We start from the raw sequence: 15,432 nt of genomic DNA on the forward strand, positions 1-15,432 counted from the left end.
TGCTTATGTCTGTATCAATTCCTGAAGCCTTTTGTGGAGAAGCTACTTTAATAGCTGTATACTCTATTAATCGTGTTCTCTCTTCTATTCTTGAAAATCAATCCCCAATTGAATGTCTCTATGGTAGGCCCCCAACATATAGTCTTTTTAAAGTTTTTGGTTGTGCATGTTTTATTCATTTTCAACCACAATCACAAAATTGGAGCCCCGCTCTCACCTTTGTTGCTTTCTTGGTTATGGCATAGAATACAAAGGTTATAGGTACTATCATTCTGTTTCTAAGCATTTATGCATCTCGTGTTATGTTATCTTTTAGGAACATAAATGTTTTCTAGTAGATCCAATTTCAATGTGTATAACATTGGCATCTTACCATTCTTCACAAACTTATCACTCTTGATTCTAACATTAGCAGCTCAGAAAGCTCAAATGACTCATCTTTACCTGCTATTGATGCATCTGGACAGTCTGATGATCTTGACAATGCACCAAACGTGCTAGTCTCGCATGCACCTTGTTGATCTACTAGAGTAAGGGAACTTCCAGCTTATCTTCATGACTATCATTGCTATTCTACTATTGCTTCACTTCATGAGCCTCGCACCTTTCGTGAGGCCTCTTCTATCCCCCTTTCATCGAAAGCTATGGCAGAAGAACTTGAGGCACTTACTAAAACTCATACATGAGACTTGGTTGACTAACCTCTTGGAAAGACTTCAGTTGAATGCAAATAGGTATACAAGAGCAGGACTCAGTCAGATGGTTCTATTAAGTGATATAAAGCTCACTTTATTGCTAAAGGGTTCACACTAGAATATGGTATTGATTATGAGGAGACTTTCACTCTGATAGCTTGACTCACATTTGTGAGAACTCTTCTAGCCATTGCAGCTATAAAATGCTGGTAGATATTTCAGATAATGTTAAGAATTCATTTCTTAATGATGATCTTCAAGAAGAAGTGTTTATACAATCATTGTCGGGGTGTGATCATCCTCCAAATAAAGCCTACAAGCTTCGCCGAGCATTATACGGTCCTAAATAAGCTCATGTGCATGGTTCTCAAAATTCAGTTATACTATTTTACGATTTGGCTTTACCTTCAGTTCTCATTTTTTAACTTTTTTTGTATGACATACCAGCTCAGGGATTATTATGTTACTTCTCTATGTCGATGATACAATTATTACTGGGGATAATCTTAGTGGCATTGATGATCTTAAAACCTTCCTCCATCAGCAATTTGAAATGAAGGCTATAGGTACCCTTAATTATTTTCTTGGACTTGAGGTTTCCACTCATTCTGATGGTTATTATCTATTTCAAGCTAAGTATGCTTCCAATTTACTCGTTAGAGCTAGTCTGACATATAGTAAAATCGTGGATACTCCGATTGAGACCAATGTGAAATTTTATCCCAATGACAGTGAGCCTCTTTCTCATCTCATTCTTTATCGATAGCTTATTGGGAGTCTAGTTTATCTCACTGTTACTGGATCGGATATCACCTATACTGTTTACATAGTGAGTCAGTTCATGAATGCACCTCGCTCTACACACTTTGCATGTGGTCATCCTTTGCATGTTGAGATATGTTAAAGAAACATTATTTTATGATCTATATTTTTCATGTAACTCATCCCTGGAGCTTCATGCATACTCTGATGCTAATTGGGCTGATGATCCTACAAACAGATGATCCACTACTAGCTATTGCTCTTGCTTGGGGATTCTTTTACTTCTTGGCATAGCAATAAGCAAATTGTGGTTGCTCGATCAAGTACCGAAGAATATCATACCATAGCTGATACGACATCAGAACTTCTTTGGTTGATGTGGTTATTAGAGGATATGGGTGTTTTGCACTTTGCTACCATGCTGTTGTACTGTGATAACTGAAGTGCAATCTAGATTGCTCATAATGATGTTTTTCATGAACGTATTACATATATTTGGATTGATTGGTACTTTGTTCAACATCATTTACTTTGTGGGATATTACGCTTATGTGCTTTTTCTTTAGTCGATTAGCTTGCAATATCTTTACAAAAACTCATTTACCTACATGTTTTCATGATCTACTTTCCCAACTCAAGTCGACGTCTACAGTACCACCTTGAGTTTGAGGAGGGATGTTAGGCTTGATTCTCAGATGATTTTAGAAATTATCATGTATCATATTAGGATTGATTGTAATAATATTAAGCTTGACTCTCAAGTGATTCTAGGAATAATTTTGCATCATATTAGGATTGATTGTAATATTAGATTAGATGTAATTTTAGGGATTAATTATATTAGATTTGTTTACTATTTCAAATATGGAATGGCTATAGATAGCCTATCCGTACCATTAAGAATATGCAATATGAAAATCCCTTCTCCTCATTCTCTTCCTATTATCAACGGGCAAGCTGCAATTGGGGCATGGATCATCGAACTGCTACCTTCCCTAGGCAATCAGATGGGTCAGCATTCAATGTAATACCCATCTTAAAATTTTTTCCCTTGTATGGATTTAGGGCATGACAAGGAAAAAAAGAAACAAAAAAAGGAGAAAACGATGAAGAAGACTCCCAACGGGAGTGTTCTTCCATCGATTCCATCGGAGAGGAAATCGAATCTGGAAAGGATTTGGCCTCCTCTCCACCATATAAAACTCTCCCTTTCCCTCCAAAAGATCTCACGACAAATACCGACCTCCTCTTCTCTTCTTCCTCCCTCTTTCTTCTCCATTTTACTGATCTTTTTAGACCCATGTCCATCGAAGATTGGAGTCGGAGAGACCGTCGGAGCTCGAGGTAAGCCCCTCTCTTTCTTTCCCTCCTTCTTGTACCATCGTGCATGACCGTCGGTCATCGGATTCATTGAAAAACCCACCAAAAATGGATGCTTTATTTTTCTCTGTTTGGTCAGGCTCTATTTCTTCCTTTTCCAACCATTGATGCTGCCATTTGCGGTGCCTCAGCCATGGGTCATGAGCCCCACCTCCTTAGCTTCCTTTTTTGGAGGTTTGGCTATCGATGATCGATCGATGATTGAAAAAATCAAAGGAAAGGGGGCGGTCCCCTATTTTTTCAAGTTTTTTTTATTGGCCAGCTACTTACCACCGGCCATTCCTTGCTCTGCCACCACCGACCGCCTATATCACCACCGAACTCCTAGCCATAAGTCATCAGCCTTTGTTCCCTTGATCGACCAAGAAGAGAGAAAAAGGAAAGAAAAGAAAAGAAAAGAAAAGAAAAGAAAAGAAAAAGAGAAAAAGAAAAAAATTCTTTTTCTCTCTCTTATCTCTCTACCCTCTCTCTTTCTCTCTCTACCCTCTCTCTTTCTCTCTCTATCTGACCCATGGGTTCTACTATGAATCTGATATGATCTTTTTAAAAAAATTCAGATTTGCTTTAATATATGTGCAGTTTGTTGATCCAAGTCTTGCCCTTATTATATATTTATAGATTTGATCACCATTAATCTCTATGGAGTTACCATGCTTGATGATCTTGATCATAAATTTTTCTTTTGAAAAATATGAAGATCTCTCTTTATTTTCTCTCTCTTTACCCACTTTCTCTCTCTAAAAATATTTATATTTTCCTCTTCTAAGAACCTATATTGACTCTAACAAGATGACCTGAAACTATTTTGATATTTGTGCCATATGCCAAACTAATATCGGGCTTGTCTAGTATCTTTAAAATCTACTATTGATGAACTCTATTGATCGATCTTGATTTTGATCCAATCCATGCTCTATGATTCCTTAATCAGAGTCGCTTAAATTTGATCCTCAGCTCGGAGACCTTGATTTGCCCTAATATCTAGATGGTCCAACACGTCCGATCAACAATCCTCTTTTCTCATGATTTAATCTTATTATATTCATCAAATAGAAATTGATGATGATTTGATATTTTAAATAGGATTAGCTGATTCTTCTAACGAAATCTGAAGATCTAAGATGAATGAGATAAGTGGATCTTACGCTTCTTATATATTTTTAAATAACCATATTTTTTATGTAAAAAATTATTATTGATGAAATTATATTTTTCATAAAATAAAGATCAATATATATGATATGAAAAAAGTATATTTTATTATAAATATTGATTTCATGAATATGTTTTATGAAAATAGCATGATTATGAAGTATGAATTTTATGATTTTTTCATCTACGTATATGTATGTTTTAAGAAAAGGATATAAATATTTCAAAAGCTCTCAGATAGCTATGATAAATCTCTATAAGAAGGTCAACACTCAGAGCTAGCATCCACATGAAACATGATCCCGCCAATGGGTATAAAGTTGGCACACGAAATAAGAACCTTGTTGATTAAGAAATATGATCCTGTCATGGGTATAATAGTGATCTGAGCATGAATATCTGTGAGCAATATTTTCAAACATGATACGAATACATGACAAGAATGATTTATGATTCATATTTATGAAATATTCATGATTTATGCAAGTATGATTTGATTTATAATTTATTTTATTATATGTTCTATGAAATATTTATGTTTGTAATATCTGTTACTTTTTAAATATTATATTATCATAGAAAAACTTATACTTGATTTGATAAGAAAGCACTGATTTTACCTACTGAGCTAGTATAGCACACATCTTTTTATTTTTTATTTTTTTATAAAGAAAAAAGGTTAGGATTGATGAAGGATTTAAGCTTGGGGATCTGTGTAGCAAGCTTGAAAATTTTATAATAAAAATTTAGTTTATTTTATGATCATGAACTTGTAGTTATTTATTTATGAATTTTGAGACTTGGGTTTGGTATTATCTTTTGGATTTAATCATTCTGAACCAGTATTGGTTTATTTACTTGATGAATAATAGAATTGAATCTTTTATTATAACTCTTTTTGATGAATTTTAGCTGATTATGATTGATTGACTTCATGTTATCATGGGCTTTATCTCTCAGTAGTATGGCCGTATTATGTTTTGGATTTGGGGCGTGATATTTTATGGTATCAGAGCTTAGGTTATGATTACTTGGGGCTATGGTATAAGTGACAAGGGCTAAGTAATATCAGAGCTTAGGTTATGATTAATGGGGATTATAACTTAAGTGGGATTTAAGTATAAAGATTATGATCACAAGAAACATGATAGAAGTAGTAGAAAGAATTCAAAGTCTAGATTTCTGATCAATAAGCATTATAATAAAATTTTAGCACAAAGTGGTATACGATGTGTATTAAAGAATTAGATGAATTATGTCTTGAATTTCAATAAATAAGGCTTGACTAAAGTATGAAAGATGTTGATTCTAGAATAAAATAAGTTATATTGATATGTTGTATTGAGTATACTTATTCAATTATTGTTTAGATGATTCTGGAGTTCTAAACTTGATATGAGTGAAGATCATGATGGCTTTTCAAATTTTGATGTCAATTATTTGATCATTATAATTTTAAATTTATTAGAATAAATTTGTTTAGGATATGGCTTAAGAAAGAATTACATCATACAAGAAATAAATATTTTTTGAGCATTGAACCTATAAAAGGATCGTGTATAAAATTTATAGGTAAATAATATATATATATATATATATATATATATATATATATATATATATATATATATATATATATATATATATATATATATATATATATATATATATATATATATATATATATATATATGGTTTATTGGTGGATTGGATGACATGCACATATTAGTGGAATCTTTAATAATTTGTATTACCATCTTTTATATTGGATTACTTAATCTTTCTTAAGTCTGTTGAAGCTAGTGGTGTGCATTGATTATTTCAAGATAAAGTTTAGATTTTAGAGCTGATCTTAGGTATCTTGCTATTATCAAATTTTTGAAAAACTTATATGAGTTTTTAATAAATAAGCGATAAGATTTCATGTCGATTTATTTATTGGTATAAGAGTCATGATGAAAGAAGCTATCTATAAGAGATAATCAAATTGATTCTACTTACAATAGTATTGACTTGAGACCTTCTAATTTGTTGGAGGTTTGGGTTAATCATTTTATAAAGAAAGGATAGTTTGGAATTGTCTCAATTGTCAGGAAATTTAGAGTTAACTTACTTCAAATTAATTCTACATATATTAAATTCTAGATGAGCGGTGAAAGCTTATACAATAATTTCAAATATAGAAAATAGATCAAGATTTAATTTTAATGTGACATGCTCGAGGAATAGTAAAGATAAAAAAACTTAAAATTTTGTTCTAGTTCTATCTATAAAAAAAAAATTAGAAGATTGGATCTTTTGCTAGGATTCATCCGATAGCCTTGGAGAATTTGATGGGTTCATATCAGAGTACACAATAGAATTGTGGTGGTTAAGAATACTAATTCTAATGCAATAAGTGATATGAATGGAGACTTGACTTTCATAAAAGAGACTGCAATTGATAAATGAAAGTATAAGATTGTTGATCCTTAAGATCATTTAGATGTGGCAATACTATCTTCCGTGTTTGATTCTTTTGTTATAGTAATATTTGAAAAAATTTTGAGCATCTTAAGTTTTAAGTTAGTGGATTGATATTCCTTGATTCAGCTCGGATATAGAATGTTTTAGATATAGATATCTTTTTCTTAGCTTTGATATTATTACTCTATTTGTTTGAATGGATTTGAAGATTTTTTTATGATAAGAGTTTAATTATTACATCAAATATTAAATTAAAAAGATAAAGAAGGTTGTAGATTATGATGAGCATCTAATGCTCTAGACTTTTCTATGTTTATCAAAACTAGATAGGGTCGATTATGATTTTCATGTGAAATTAATCAAGAGCAAACAATTTCACGGGTAAAGAATTATGGTATTTTGAGCCACGATTAAGAGGTCAAAGAAATTCATTATCATACGGATAGAAATAATCTACTTTTGAAATATCATATAGTTATTTAGTTTGAGAATTTGTGAAACAAGCACTTTGAGATGTAGATAATTTGGAAGCTTAAGGATAGCATGAGGATTATGTATTTTCAATATTCGAAATCTCAAGTATATCAAGTTTTGAAGATGAAATTTTTTTTTTAAGGGGGGTAGAATGTAATACCCAGTCCTAAAATTTTTCCCCTTGTATGGATTTTAGCGCATGACAAGGAAAAAAGAAACAAAATAAAAAAAAAAGAAACAGAAAAAAAGAAAATGATGAAGAAGACTCCTAGCAGGATTCTTCTTCCACCAATCCCATTAGAGAGGAAGTCAAATATGGGAAGGATTCGACCTCCTCTCCACCCTATAAAATCTCCCTCCCCCTCCAAAGGATCCCATGACAAACACCGGCCTCCTCCTCTCTTCTTCCTCCCTCTTTCTTCTCTATTTTATTGATCTTCTTAAACCCATGTCCACTAGAGATTGGAGTTGAAGAGAGCGTCGGAGCTTGAGATAAGCCCCTCTTTTCTTCCTCTCCATCTTCCCCTCCTCCCTGTACCATCGCGCATGGCCGCTGGCCGTCGGATTCATCGAAAAATCCATAAAAAATAAATGCTTTATTTTTCTCTATTTGGTCGGGCCCTATTTCTCCCTTTTTCAGCCATCGGTGTTGCCATTTGTAGTGCCTCAACCATGAGTCATGACCCCCACCTCCCTAGCTTCTTTCCGAAGGTTTGGCCATTGATGATTGGCCGATGATCGAGAAAATAAAAAAAAAGGGGTGGTCTCCTATTTTTTTTGAGTTTTTTTATTTTTTTTTTGTTGGTCGGTCACTTGCCATCGACCATCCTTTGCTTCACCACCATCGTCGCCTATGTCACTGCCGGACTCCCGGCCATAAGTCATCAGCCTTTGTTCCCTTGATCGGCTAAGAAGAGAAGAAAAGGAAAGAAAAAAAAAAGAAAAAGAGAGAAAATTCTTTTTCTCTCTCTTATCTCTCTCCTCTAAGATTTTCTCTCTCTACCCTCTCTCTTTCTCTCTCTATTTGACCCATGGACCCTACTATGAATCAGATATGATCTTTTTAGAGAAACTCGAATTCGTTTTAATATCTGTACAGTTTTGTGGATCCAAGTCTGACCCTTACCATATATTTATAGATCTGATCACCGTTAATCCCCATGGAGTTATCATGATATGATGCTTGATGATCTTGATCATAGATTCTTCTTTTAAAAAATATGAAGATTTTTCTTCTATTTTCTCTCTCTTTATCTACTTTTTCTCTTTAAGAATACCTATGGACCCCGATCGAGTCATGTCTTCCTCGTTTAAGAACCTATGTTGACTTCGATAAGATAACCTGAAACTGCTTTGATATTTGTATCATATGTCAAACCAATATCGAGCTTGTCTAGAATCTTTGAAATCTACTATTGATGAACTCTATTGATTGATCTTGATCTTGATCCAATCCATGCTCCATAATTTTTTGATCAGAGTCGCTTAAATTTGACCCTCAGCTTAGAGACCCTGATTTGCCCTGGTGTTTGGATGGTCCAACACGTCCGATCAACAGTCATTTTTTCTTATGATTTAATCTTATTATATTTATCGAATAGAAATTGATTATGATTTGATATTTTAAATAGGATTAGCTAATTTTTCTAATGAAGTCTGAAGATCTAAGACGAACAAGGTAAGTAGATTTTACGCTCCTTATATATTTTTAAATAATCATTTTTTCTATGCAAAAAATTATTGTTGATGAAATAATATTTTTCATAAAATAAGAATCAGTATATATGATATGAAAAAAGCATGTTTTATTATGAACGTTAATTTTATGAATATGTTTTATGAAAATAGCATGGTCATGATGTATGAATTTTATCATTTTTCTACCTATGTATATATATATTTTAAGAAAAAGATGTAAAGAATTCAAAAGCTCTCAGATATCTATGAATGAATCCCTATGGAAAGGTTGACACCCAGAGCTAGCATCCACACGAAACATGGCCCCGCCAATGGGTATAAAGTTGGCACACAAAATAAGAACCCTGTCGATTAAGAAACATGACCCTGTCATGGGTATAATAGTGATCTTAGCATGAATATCTATTAGCAATATTTTCAAACATGATACGAATACATGACAAGAATGATTTATGATTCATATTTATGAAATATTCATGATTTATGCAAGCATGATTTAGTTTATAACTTATTTTATTATATATTCTATGAAATATTTATTTTTGTAATATCTATTATTTTTTAAATATTGTATTATCATAGAAAAATTTATGCTTGATCCAATAAGGAAGCGCCGGTTCTACTTACTGAGCTAGTATAGCTCACATCTTTTTATTTTTCTTTTTCTTTTACAGAGGAAAAAGGTTAGAACCGATGAAAGATTTAAGCTTAGAGATTTGCGTAGAAAGCTTGAAAATTTTATAGCTGAAGTTTAATTTATTTTATGATCATGGACTTATAGTTATTTATTTATAAATTTTGAGACTTGGGTTTGGTATTATCTTTTGGATTTAGTCACTCTAAATTAATATTAGTTTATTTATTTGATAAATAATGGAATTGAATCTTTTATTATAACTTATTTTTGATGGCTTTTAGCTGATTATGATTGATTGACTTCGTGTTATCATGGATCCCATCTCTCGGTAACATGGCTGTGTTATGTTTCGGATTTGGGGTGTAACATTCAAGGAGTGGTTTTATGGATGGGACAAGTAGCACATTCAGCTTGGAGTTTGGGAATAGTGAATTAAGTGCTGCTGATATGAAGAAGACCATGGTAAATGAGAAACTTGCGGAGATGGCGCTAACAGATCCCAAACGAGTCAAGAGGTGTGAATTTTGTGGTTTGGTCATGGGAACATGAAGTGGGTGTGGAGATTTGAGTATAGCTAGATTCATAACTACTGACTCATGATCTTTGGATGCTAGAATTTTGGCCAACCGGCAGTCGGCTGCTCGTTCTGAAGAAAGAAAGATGCGGTATATCGCCAAATTGGAGCAGAAGGTGCAAACCTTGTAGACAGAAGCAACCACATTGTCAGCACAACTTGCATTATTGCAGGTTGATTGTCTAAAACTTCTAAGCATTGAAAGCTTGTTGTATTTGTTTTCTTTGATTTTTATTGCTTAGTTTTTCCTTTCTTCTTGTATTTCTGATCGTCTTGCAGAGGGACTCTACTGGACTTACCAGCCAGAACAGTGAGTTGAAGTTCTGACTTCAGGCCATGGAACAACAGGCACAGCTAAGAGATGGTAATTCGTTTTATTACGGCATTAAGTTCGTATTCTGAATTTTCTGTGTCAAAGAACAATTTTAGTAAAGCCCAGGGTGTACTGACTAACATTGTATAGGGTTTCAGTTACATCAACACTGCTTTATTGGTATAAAATCTTATGAAGGTAGTATGATACTTTGCATCCATGGATGTGTCCACTATACACATATGATGGAGGGTTAAACAAGTTATGTAATGTGCTGTCCATCGAACTTCATCTCTTGAAGAAATTGCGCTATATCTCTTGCACGTTCAATTTAAGATGAGATGAGAAATCGTAATGAAACTGAGAAGTCCAGTTCTTGGAAATAGGGCTGAGAGTGGATCTGATATCACTATTATCCTAATCTGTATTTGTTTTTACTTGAGGAATTGGATACCAATATAGATGTCAGGAGGATGCTAAAATTCATATCCATATTTGATCAAAATTCATACAAATACAAATAGGATGTTGACAATACAAATACAAATGCGGATATCGGTTAGTTGAGCTTTACGAGCCACCGAATCAATGATATACTATAGAGAACTCAATTTAAATTAAAGGCATGCTAATGTTGTCAATTATTTCCTTTTGAAGCTTAGGAGAGAGATGAGAGTAAGTGGGATCGCAAATGAATATTCAGATATGGATTGATAACTGTGTATTCACATACTTATCCACTTTTTTTTTTATGGATATAAATCTGGATATGGATATTAGGATAGTGAAATTTGTATCTATATTTAGATAAATTTGGATAGGGAAATGGGTGATGATGGGTATTATCTGATTCATTTTCACCCTAACTAGGGAAGCAAGACTTGGTTTGTCAAACGTTGTCAAATTTCATGTTACTATGGCCATACTTGTGAACAATTGTCACCTTGAGTGTTTTGTTCACTGTCGGAGGCATATATAAATGCCTTTTTGAATTTTGAGTAATCATGTTGTGAAATTCAATGCTGTAAAAATTAATAAGAAGGTTTTATTTGGTTAGGGCTATTCTACTGAGACCAACTAATCTGATAGCTTTTTAGGTACAATTTACTATTATATATATATATATATATATGTTATTGTGATAGCCTAGTCCAATTATATCAAGCACACAAAATTTTAAAGCGGCAAAGAAAAAAATAAAGGAACGAAGGCTTCCATCAGGAGCCTTCTTTCCTAAAAGACTTTGAATAGGAGTTGGACACCAGTGATCGCCCAAGCAAAAAAAGAGTCCCAAGGCCTTCTATAAATTTTCCTCTCTCCCTCCAAAGCAACCCACGATGAAACCGGATCTTCCTTCCTCTTCTTTCTCCTTGGTTTCTCCTGTTGAAGCCATGGATACCTTCATCGTGCTTGCCTAAAACCCTCGCTGGAAAAGTCATCAAAACCCGAGGTAAGCTCGATCTCTCTTTTTCTCTTCCTTCCCCTTCTTCCCATGTTATTGCACATGACTGTTGGCCATCAGATTCATCGAAAATCCACCATAAAGAGATCTCCTATTTATCCGACCACTCTTTTGATTTTTTTTTTTGGGCCATTAGCATTGCCATCTCTTGAGGCCAAGCTTTTGGCCAAGTACCCCGGCCTCCCCACAATCCTCCTCGATGGTGCCAATGCCATCGATGACCGGCCAATGGCCAGAAAAAATCAAAGAAAAGAGCCAGAGTTTTCTATTTTTTGAGGTCTTTTTCATGATTTCTGTTAACCGATCCTCACCGCCAGCTATCCCCTACCCTATGATCATCGACCACCTACTGTCAGATCTCTGGCTATATCATCGCACCCTACCAGAGCACTAGCCACCTCTCGTATCCTTCTCTTGTTTGGCCAAAGAAAGAAAGAAGAAAAGAAAAGAAGAAAAGGTAAAAAAGAAAAGAAAAGAAAAGAGAGAGGTGTCTCTCTCCTCTCTTATGTCTCTCTCTACCCTCTCTCTTTCTCTCTCCACCTAATCTATAGATCCTGATGTCTGTTGTCATGGTCTCCTACTATGAACCCAAGAAATTCTTTTAGAAAAGAGACCCAAAATCATTTCGATATTCGTGCACTAGGTTGGATCCCAATCCAGCCCTTGTCAGAAATTCATAGAATTTGATCGTCATTAACCCCTATTGAATCACCCTGATATGATCCATAATGATCTTGATCATAGATTCCTCTTTTGAGGGATACGAACTTTCTACCTACTTTCTCTCTCTGTGCCCACTTTCTTTCTTTAAGAAAATCTATGAATCTTGTATCGAGTCACACCTTCCTCTTCTAGAGATCCATGTTGATTCCATCAAGATGATCCCGAATCACTTTTTATTTAATTTTATTAAATTTATCAAATAAAAATTGATTATGATTTAATATTTTAAATAAGATTATCTGATTCATCTAACGAAGTCTAAAGATCTAGAGTGAATGAAAAAAATAGATATTACGTTCTTTATTTATTTTTAAGTTATCATATTTTCTATGCAAATAATCTATTACTGATGAAATTATATTTTTCATAAAATAAGGATCAGTATATAAGATATAAAAAAATATATTTTAGTATGACCACTGATTCTATGAATACGTTTTATGAAAATAGCATATTTACGGAGCATGAATTTTATTATTTTTTTATCTCTATATATATATATTTTAAGAAAAAGATATAAATATTTTAAAAACTCTTAGATAGCTATGACAACCTTATGAAAATGAGGTCCATCGATAAATAGCTCTCTACCAATGGATATAAAATTAGTAATGAATATGAATTATGAAACTTATCAATTATGATGACGATCCTGTCACAGATATAAAGTGACCATAGTATGAATATTTGTGAATAATATTTTAAAATATGACACGAATATCTGACAATAAATGATTTATGAATCATGTTTATAAATTATTTATGATTTATACATGCATGATTAACTTTATGACTCATTTATTATATGCTCTATGAAATATTTTATTTTATAATATCTATTATTTTTTAAATATTGTATTATCATGAAAAAATTTTTGCTTGATCCGGTAAGAAAATATAGGTTTTACTTACTGAGCTAGTGTAGCTCATATCTTTTTATTTTTTTTCTTTTATACAGGAATAAGGTTGGAGGAATGGAAGATGTGGGCTTAAAGATTTGCATAGAAAATCTGAAAATTTTATGGTTAAAACTTAGTTTATTGGATGACCATAAACTTATAGTTAGTTATTTATGAATTGTGAGATAGAGATTTAATATTTAATTTTATATTTTGATATTTTGAATCAGTTTTGGTTTATTTAGTTGATGAATAATAAAATTAAATTTTTTATTATTATTTATTTGTGATGAATTGTAGCTGATTATGATGGTTAGATTTAATATTATCGTGGATTATATTCCCAGTAGTATGGTCATATTATGTTCTGAATTTAGAATGTGATAATTATTATTGATAAAAAAAAGATAATCTTTCTGCTCCATGTAGTACCCTTTGTATTCACTTCCGTATGACATGAAATGAATTGATGGGCGACCCATGTCTCAAAAAGATTATTTGTTCTCTTATTCCTTTTGCTAATAAAGCCCTAGTTTAGTGTCTAATTGAAATGTTTGCGTGTTAGTCTACTTTGTTATTCATTTACTTGCCTGCATCTCTGTATTTATAATTCCAAAAGATCTTTAGGTCGACAAAAAGTATGAACAGCTCATCTGTTCTTGTTAGTTGCCTGTCTGATGACCATGTGATCTGTACGAGCTTGATCACGTTATTTCAGCAGAAACTAGCAGGTAAGGTTGTTTGGTTAGTTACTTTGGTACTTATACAGCTTCAAATTTGTCAATGCAGCTCTGAGAATGACTCATCGTGCAATGATTGTCCATGAGAATATGGAAAGAGTTGCTGCTGCTCGCATTTAGTTTGCAATCAAAATCAAAATAAAAATAAAAATCGAAATGGATTAGAATCAGAATCTAGCCAAATCCGATTCGTGACCAAAATTGAAGGGAAAATTTAAATCATTAAGGAAGCAAGGATTGGATTTTAAGTAAATTGGATCATCCCTATTCCGTCTCAAAATTGGATTCCTTCCAACCAAATAGTTAGAATGGAAATTATCGATTTAGCTGAGAAGAATTGAGGTCTGAAATCGAAATAGGACTCCTAATCAAACGGTTGGAAGAAGAGTCTACATCCTAACTCCCCCAACCAAACACCCCTTTTGTTATATAATTCCTTTGTGCGAGAGAAGCCGTGAGAGAAGGACATGGCAGATATTTGAAAGAGGGAAAAACAATGATGTCACACGGTTACAAAGTGATCAAGATTAGAAGGTTGCCAGGTAATTTTGTGGTGGGACGTTGAGATGAGGATTATTAGGGCCTCGTTAGTTGGCTGGAGAATCAATCATGTTTGAGTCTCCAATTATTTATGCTTTCAAAGAATACGTCCAGTGATCTTTAGGTTCCCTCTAAGAGTGGAGAATAAAAGTAGATGGATAATTTTTCAACTTTAATTTTCTGTTTGGTGGAAACTTAGTTCTCAATACAGGTTCTAATGTAATGCATGAAACATTTTCAGATTCATGCGCATTTTTATGATCATATTTTTTTAGAAAGAAAAGTAAGTGTAGAATGGGAATCAATATCTGCCTTCAGCTAGAAATGTTTAGAGAAAACAATATACAAACTTAAGCAAGAAAAATAATGCCTTAGACCTTCTAAAGTAATGAAAAATGGGTGAAGCATGCACTGGAGGTCACCCAATAGATTATTGCTCAATAGCCGATCTATGGAAATCGGTGATTCACCGAGCAACAAATAGGGTCCAACCGACACCACCGGCCAGGAATTGCAATAATCCTTTTTTTTTTTTTTTTTTCAAAAGTGCCTTTAAAATTATCAAAGCATGAATAGAATGAAGCAAAATCTTTCTTTTTATTAAGGATATAATAGACATGTTACAGTTACACAGCTTTTCTAAGAAAATAGATGCTCAACCAAATATAACTGGCTCTAAAATATATCACTTTTTTGGATCAACCAAACATGCAACTATTTTCTTAGGCATCATATTCCTAAGACTAAACTTTTCAGAAAAAATGTTTTGATGAGGAAGAATTCTTCTCTTGAGCCAAACACCCTTAAGGCCAGGCTTTTTTCCTAGCAAATAATTGTGATAGACCTTGTGACCTCTTGTATTTAAGCAAGATGGTGCTTTGATTGAGCTATATTTTTCATTGCATAATTAAATCGAT

General features: G+C 33.1%; 1 pseudogene; it reads left to right on the forward strand.

Annotated features, from left to right (window-relative positions):
- The window catches only part of LOC140854259 (bZIP transcription factor 29-like), a 41,038-nt pseudogene extending 26,943 nt beyond the window's left edge, over nucleotides 1-14,095 (forward strand).
- Nucleotides 14,096-15,432: the final 1,337 nt, after the last annotated feature.

This window comes from Elaeis guineensis, chromosome 16, assembly GCF_000442705.2.
Source record: "Elaeis guineensis isolate ETL-2024a chromosome 16, EG11, whole genome shotgun sequence".
Lineage (NCBI taxonomy): Eukaryota > Viridiplantae > Streptophyta > Magnoliopsida > Arecales > Arecaceae > Elaeis > Elaeis guineensis.